Source organism: Raphanus sativus, chromosome 6 (genome assembly GCF_000801105.2).
Source record: "Raphanus sativus cultivar WK10039 chromosome 6, ASM80110v3, whole genome shotgun sequence".
Lineage (NCBI taxonomy): Eukaryota > Viridiplantae > Streptophyta > Magnoliopsida > Brassicales > Brassicaceae > Raphanus > Raphanus sativus.
In genome coordinates, this window is record NC_079516.1 from 2,788,823 (window position 1) to 2,796,971 (window position 8,149).

An 8,149-nucleotide genomic window follows, 5' to 3' on the forward strand; every position below is an offset into this window, starting at 1 on the left:
TTCTTGTTTTCTTTATTTCTGCATTTGCATCATAAACTAAATGAGTAAGCATTTTTTTTACCAATGCAATTATTCTTTTGAGAAGTTTATAACTAAAAACTTATCATTTTCTCTGATTTTAAAAAATGTTAGATCTAAAGATTATTCTTCAGATGTATAATCTTAATAGTTGTTGATAAATTAAAAATGGAACTGTTACAAATGTTGAAAGCAACCTCCATTTTCACATTTTCAATGATGTTCTAATACCGTTGCAAGGGAAGTCAAAATTCATCATCAATATTTTTTGTTGCTAGATTGAAAACACCAGTAAAAGAAGCTTTGATTTGTTGTGATTATGACCAATCTTATCATATCTACTGATTCTTGTAATATTTGAATGGTTTTTGGCAGAAGATAAAACTGAGGGGTAAGCAATTAAAAATGAAATTGTTAAGTGAAAGAAGAAGTTAAGTCTAATCAAGCAAAACCTGATGTAGAGTATAAAAAGCTAACTCCATTACAACTATAAGCATAAGAGTGTATCGTATGGTTTTCTAAAGTCAGCGCACTCTTTTTCTTAATTTGATTCTTTTTATGTTGCATTTTCTGCCAACCTCCCCCACCCTACCATAACTCCTCCCTCTTTTGAGAAACCGGATACAGCACAAAAGCCTCAGGAAGCTAGCTCTACATAATGTGTTTATATCAAAAATAAAGAGTCTCAAATAAGAATTAAAGAAATTGATTTGCATAGACACTCTTGGAAAACATAGGCTCATTTTACTTGCATAAGCGAAAGCCCGGTTATGTTTACGAAGATCATATTACTGTATTCTTCAAAAAGAAAAGCACGACCAAAATTGCAGTAAATAGAGAAACAAAACACATGTTTACGCAAGAATTTTAAGATCATACATTGGGTCATAATACATAGTAAACGACCTTTGTATTATATGTGGCACCATTGTGCTTCATTTTACAATTAATTCGAAGAAGTAATCTTCAATCTTTTCAAGTTGATTTAAGTCAAGCAGTAACTAACGCATCCATCATGGCGGCCATCTTAAGGGAAGTATTGATTTTGCAACCAATAACCATGCAAATATCATGATAGCAAATAGCTTGAAACACCATGATTCTTTCCGACAATAGCTTGTTTCAAGTATCTCTCAGTTGGTGAAAAAAAGAGTTTTGTCTATTATTTGGCAGAGGAATCTATACCTAACTATATGTTAGGATTCCGCTACTAAGGCAAATTACAGACAACGAACCTCATCAGCTCTTGGAGACAATTCCTTCATGATCAAGCAGAACATTCTCCCAAACCATTGTCTTTAGACTGAAAACTTTGTAACGGAATAGTAAGTTATTTTGTTTCAACCTGCACATGAAGAAAAATGAGAAAACATGGAAAACCTTTAACTCAAGTAATATCATGTAACCATAAAACCAACCTTGCTGAATGACTCTCCTTGGTTAAGTAAATAGAGAAGTTTCTTGATGAGCTAAAGAGAGAATAACAACAACAACAAAGAAGACGCAATAGTAAGCTTTAGTGTTTACCTGGAGCACCTTGTAGTGTCATCTATGATGCGCTGCAGTTTCTAAGGATGGCCTCCATTGGAAATGTGAGGTTAAACCCACCCATTGGAAAAAAGTATTGTGAGACACATTATTATCAGTGCACCAGTTCAAAAAGAAAAGAGTTTAGAAGACGTAAGACGTTGGAACACTCACTGAGTTTTGTCTAGCAAATGAACTCTGAAGGCCATCAAAAGCTGCAGTGAAAATAAATAAAGGCAAAGTAATGTATGTACACCATTGAAGTGAAACAGCCAAAGTAATATATGTGTACAAAACAACCAAAGTTTCTCGGCACTACCAAGCACTGAATCGCTTGCGACTCTGTTGAGTCCTCGATAGGATCCATAATGACAACTCTCATCTTCTTCTTCTTGGTTGGGTCAGAGGGTGCGAGCTAACAGTGAGCAAACAACTAAAACCACACAATCAGACAAAGCAATAAAAAGATCAAAGTCTAACTTGAGCTTTGTCGAAATAATTAAGATATGAAAGGATCTATTACAGAGCAATAACAGAACAAAACTTAAGAACAGGAAGGAAAGTGAAAAAGGACCACTTTGACATGTGTAGTGGACCTCTTATCATGAACGATTGATGCACTATTTTCCATGAGTAGCACGTTTGGCTTCCTGTGCTTCGCCACTCTTACTTGAGCTGCTATTTCCCTCATCAGCAAGGTCTCCAAATCCCTTTGGAAGATGCAGACAAAAAAACTGCAGAGAGCAGGGGCAACTCAGCAGTTGCAGTAAATGTGGTTTAATATGTGTGGCTGTTAGAGTGGTAGAAAGAAACAACTTTTGTAACAGTTATTGACAAAAAAAAAAACACCTTATGCATTCGTCAAAGACCAGGTTAGGTATGTTGATTTGAGTGGCATATCTACAGCTCAAGTTTTACCTTGGTGAACCCTTTGTTGATGTAATCGAAGATTTCACCAATAGTCATTGTCTCAGCCTTAGTTACCTCCTCCTCATTCACCAGCTTGGCAATCTCTGGGTTACAATCCAACTTGCAACAATAAGCAAAACAAATATGATTAAGATTGCACCGAAGATTCATGTGGCATCTTACCAAATACAGAGAAAAAAGAGAGACTAAAAACATAGCTAGGACTGTGAAGCATGAAACTTTTGCAGCTACAATCACTCACCAGTTCATCTACTCGATTGTGATTGCGAAGAAATTCTGCAGGATGTAATTAGCTCCTGGTTTGAGTTGAGGCCGTATCATGGAGCACGATTAGATGAGATGAAGCTTGCTTCGCGGAGAAAAAAACGGAAACTGGTTAATTAGATTACAGTGCAGACAGATGGAAGGAAACATGAAAGTGGAGCGAGACGGCACATACGTGTTCATCGATGATGGCGAATTGGTAGATTCCCGGAAGCATGATCGGGTATCATGGCGGTCGATCAATTGTCTTAGGGAGGATTTAGAATTTGGTTCAACGTGAACTGATACAAAAGGATTTATATATGAGAAGAAACACAGGGAGGTGGAAGGATGCATCTGATTAGATAGGATTGAAGAACGTTATTGAATGAATGGGAGTGGATGATGATTAATATAATAGAAATGGCGAATTGATTCTGATGAATTGGAAGAGACGAAGCCGCCTGGTTTTGTTAACGATGGGCCAATTGACATTGATCAGCAGCTGATGGGCCAATTGACATAAATCAGTAGCCCACAGAAGTAAACTCATTATTAATATGTGATCGATTAATTGAGTGTGTGACATGGCAAAACAACAATCCTTCATTGGTTGAATTATTGATCCGACGTGGATAGGGTAAGAGCTGAGATTATTTAGCTTTTAGTATTGTATATTGATTAGACTAAAGATGCTTTAGTTTGTAGAAATATAAGCTCAAAGAATGTCTTAGAACTTTAAACTTGATATGAAGAACACAACTCAATATAAAGAACTCTCTTTATTAAACTCTCTCTTAAGGAAACACTCAAAAACCTTAAGCTCTCAACTCACAATATAAACTCTTATATTGAATGCAACACTCTTGCATCTCTTATATAGATTTTAGTATTCCTAAACTCTTAGGTAATAACTTTCCTATTCCTAATACACTTGGATTAGTGTTGCTTAGACTCTAAGCTAACTTCATGTTTATCTCCAACATTATCCCCCTTAAACTTGAAGTTATTCTTTCCCACATCTTGAACTCCCACTAAATCTTTCATTTCCTTGAACTTAGTTCTTCCCAAAGCTTTTGTCAGAATATCAGCCCTTTGCTCAGCTCCCGGAACATGTTGAACATCAACTAGCTCATTCTCGATGCATTCTCGTATGAAGTGGTAGCGCTTGTGAATGTGCTTGCTGCGTCCGTGGAAGACGGGATTCTTTGTAAGTGCTATGGCAGATTTATTGTCAAGCCTTATGATGACTCGATCACCACCATCTCCAACGACTTCTCCCATTAGTTCTTGCAACCATATGGCTTGTTTTGCGGCTTCGGTTGCTGCCATAAACTCAGCCTCACAAGAAGATAATGCCACCCGTTTCCTGCTTCTGAGAACACCAAGTAATAGGACTATTATTCAAGTAAAATATATGCCCAGTAGTACTCCTACCATCATCCTCATCAATATTGTGACTTGAGTCACTAAAACCTTCTAGACTCAACGAGTTTGCTTCCTTGTACACGAGGCCTACTCCTGTCGTTCCCTTTAGGTATCTTAGTATTTGTTTTAACGCTGCTCCGTGCGAACGCTTCGGTTGATGCATATATCGACTAAGTAAACCAACTGAGAACGCAAGATCTGGCCGTGTGTGTAGCACATACCTTAAACACCCGATCTACGCCTGTACTCCTTTGCATCGATGTCGTCTTCTTCCTCTGATTTAGACAACTTCAGACCAAACTCCATAGGTGTATGAGTGGCATTACACTCATCCATGCCGGCTTCCTTTAAAATCTTCTCCGCATATCTGGCTTGACTCAACGTGATCTTCCCCTTCTCTGTGTTACTTCAATCCCGAGGTAGTAGGTTAGTAACCCAAGATCGCTCATATCAAAATTGCTGGACATTTGCTTTTTAAAGACGTCAATTATGTGTTCGTTAGAACCTGTGACCAAGAGGTCATCGACGTATACAGCAACAAGAAGAAGCTCATCGTGCTCTTGCTTGCGATATAAGGCTGGTTCTTTTGTACACCTTTTGAATAGTAGTTGCTCCAGAACTTTGTTTAGCTTTTCATTCCATGCCCTTGGTGCTTGTCTCAGTCCATACAGAGCTTTGTTAAGTCTGTATACTTTATCTTCTTCACCCTGCACTTCAAATCCCTCGGGTTGTTTAACGTATACGACCTCTTTTTTAGGTCACCGTTGAGGAAAGCGGTCTTTACGTCTAGATGATGGATCACCCACCCCTTTGATGCTGCAAGAGCAACAAGAAACCTTACAGTTTCAATACGAGCAACCGGTGCGAAAACTTCTTCAAAATCAATGCCGTGCCTTTGAATATATCCCTTAGCCACCAATCTCGATTTATATTTGTTTATGCTCCCATCTGCGTTTCTTTTTATCTTGAAAATCCACTTTAAACCTATTGCTTTAGCTCCTGGTGAAGGTCAACTAAGTTCCAGGTTTTATTCTTCACAATGGAACTGATCTCGTCCTCGCACGCGTCACGCCACACTTGCTCCTCCATTGCAGTCTTGAAATCCCACGGTTCTTCATCTAGGAGAAACAATAACCGCTCTCCTTCTGCTTCAGCTAGAAGTATATAGTCATCTAATACCCTGGTTTCTTAGTGATTCTAGTAGAACGTCGCAACTCTGTTTCCTCTGTTTCTTCTTCAAACTCTGAAGATAAATCATTGTTCTCTTCCTCTGTTGCATCATTATTACTTCTTCTTTAACACCCTCGCTGATAGTCTCTTTATCTTTACTGCCTCATCTATGATCTCTTCGAGCCCTTGGTTACCGTATTCTCCAAAGCCAATCTTGAAACTTCCTGGTTTCTCTGTTTCGTTTCCTCTTGATTTGTTCCAATCCCAAGGTTTATTTTCTTCAAACACAAACATCTCGACTAACAATAATCTTTTGGTATGTAGGGTCAAGTAGTCTGTAGGCTTTAGAACCGGGCTCGGTTCCTAAGTTTACCAACGTACGAGACCTTTTGTCTAATTTCTTCAACCCTGCCGAATCTACCTTTGCATGAGCAATGCACCCAAACACTCGAATGTGCTCAATACTCGGCTTTCTTCCTTTGAATGCCTCGTATGGAGTCTGAGAGACTAATGTCTTAGTCGCAATACGGTTTATTAGGTACGTTGAGTGCCTAACTGCTTCCCCCCACAAGTAATTTGGCACACTCATGTGTGTTAAGATACTTCTAGTCATCTCTAGCAACGTTCTATTACGCCTCTCTACTACTCCATTCTGTTGTGGCGTGTATGGAGCGGTCAAATGACGTTGTATTCCTGCCTTCTCGCAGAAATCCCGAAACTCTGTGCTGGTGAACTCTCCGCCTCGATCCGTTCTTAATGTCTTTATGCTTGTGCCTGCTTCATGTTCAACTATCTGTTTAAACCTCTTAAACTTCTCGAATGCTTCTCCCTTCTCCTTTAGCAATATAGACCACATATAACGCGAGTGATCATCAATGAGCACAAATATATATCTACTCTTTCCTGCAGTTTTTGGTGCTATTGGTCCACAAAGGTCACCATGTATGAGCTCAAGGACCGTGCTTGCACGATATGTCGTAGATTGTGGGAATGGTTTCCTCGTTTGTTTAGCTTGCAGACAAGAGCTACAGATCTCCTTCTCAATTTTTAGTTCGGGGAGTCCTCGAACAAGATTCTTGCTTACCATCATCTTTAGTGCATCAGCTCCAAGATGTCCAAGGCGCGCATGCCACTGTGAGTACTCGTGATGTATCTCCGTTTGTAAACATCTCTGTTCTGCTGTTTCCATAACTACTTTGTATAGTCGGTTTCTTGCCCTAGGCGCCTTCACAATGAGATTACCGTCTCTGTCATGTAAAGTAAGATAGTCTTCTCTCATTCTAACGTCGCATCCTGACTCCGTAGCTTGCCCGAGACTTATAATGTTACTCTTAAGATCTGGTATGAAATAGACGTCTGCAAGTATCTTCCTCTTCCCATCTTGACTAACAAATAGAATTGATCCTTTTCCCTTGATATCTACTCTTGAGTCGTCTCCAAACCGAACCTTCCCAGTAATCTTATCATCCAACGAATTGAAATAGCTTCGGTTCCCAGTCATATGGTTGCTAGCACCGTTATCTAAATACCATATTCTGTCACTATCGGTATTTGACTCGAAGTTCTTAGGCGTTACATTCCGTTCGTTGAGGTAGACGATCTCCTGCATCATTAATCTATCGGCTTCCTGAGTCATGTCACCATCTTTGCTTTCAGTTGTTTCTTGCAACTTCAACAGTCTGTCAGGGCATGTCGCTGCAAAGTGTCCCTGTTTATCGCATCTAAAACATGTCACCTTAGAGTTATCTCGACTTTCCCAGTAAGATCTTGTATTATCTCTGTTATCCCATATGTTCTGCCACGACCTCTTCCTCTGTTATAGTTTCTACCTCTCTCGCCTCTCTTCCTCCTTGATAGTCTCGATAGGGTTGAGATTCAGTATTAGTATACATCAACTTGTTCTGATCCTGTGTATCTTCTTCTTCTTCACTTACTCGCTCCTCATATGTCTTTAATCGTCCTATAACGTCTTCTAAACTTGCTGTCTTTAGGTCCAGTAATTGTTCTAAAGAAGCAACCATGAAAATATATTTCTTGCGCGGTAAGCTTCCCAATAGCTTCTTTACGAGCTTTGTTTCTTCTATCTTTTCTCCTAAAGTTTCAGCTTTTGAGGATATCTCTGATATTTTACCGACGAAGTCATCAATCTTATCTGTTTCTTTCATCTTCAAGCGGTCAAATTCATTCATCAGAGTATGAAGTCGGGCTTCTCGAACTCTCTCAGCTCCAACATGACGTGTTTTGATTGCATCCCATACCTTCTTTGCAGAGTCGAGACTCCCAATTTGTAAGACCAATGATTCTGGTATGGATTGACAGATCAGAGCGGTTGCCATGGTATTTTTCTTCTTCTCAGTGGTCTCTCCTTCGACAGCCTCCCATACTTCATGAACATCGAGTAACAACTTCATGCGAATCGCCCATACTGTATAGTTTGTGGTGGTTAACATTGGACACTTGATGGAGGATGATCCTCCTTTGTCTTTCGTTGCCACAACTATATCTCCCATCTCTTTCTCCTTGATTACTTTAAGTATGGCTCTGATACCAAATATAAGCTCAAAGAATGTCTTAGAACTTTAAACTTGATATGAAGAACACAACTCAATATAAAGAACTCTCTTTATTAAACTCTCTCTTAAAGGAAACACTCAAAACCTTAAGCTCTCAACTCACAATATAAACTCTATATTGAATGCAACACTCTTGCATCTCTTATATAGATTTTAGTATTCCTAAACTCTTAGGTAATAACTTTCCTATTCCTAATACACTTGGAATTAGTGTTGCTTAGACTCTAAGCTAACTTCATGTTTATCTCCAACAAGAAAAC

At 39.0% G+C, this 8,149-nt stretch overlaps 1 long non-coding RNA gene across 9 annotated transcripts; it reads right to left on the bottom strand.

The window, feature by feature from the left end:
• Positions 1-1,073: 1,073 nt before the first annotated feature.
• LOC108807283 (uncharacterized) lies at positions 1,074-3,170 on the bottom strand. Of its 9 annotated transcripts, none has more exons than XR_008935884.1 (8): positions 2,915-3,169; positions 2,717-2,824; positions 2,393-2,574; positions 2,142-2,279; positions 1,865-1,978; positions 1,720-1,760; positions 1,546-1,597; positions 1,074-1,363 (listed from the first exon to the last, which is right to left on the bottom strand). It is a non-coding gene; the product is annotated as an uncharacterized LOC108807283 (long non-coding RNA). The 9 variants fall into 9 exon arrangements; XR_001942719.2 differs by having other exon boundaries at positions 2,123-2,279; XR_008935885.1 differs by having other exon boundaries at positions 2,120-2,279.
• Between the last annotated feature and the right edge of the window lie 4,979 nt (positions 3,171-8,149).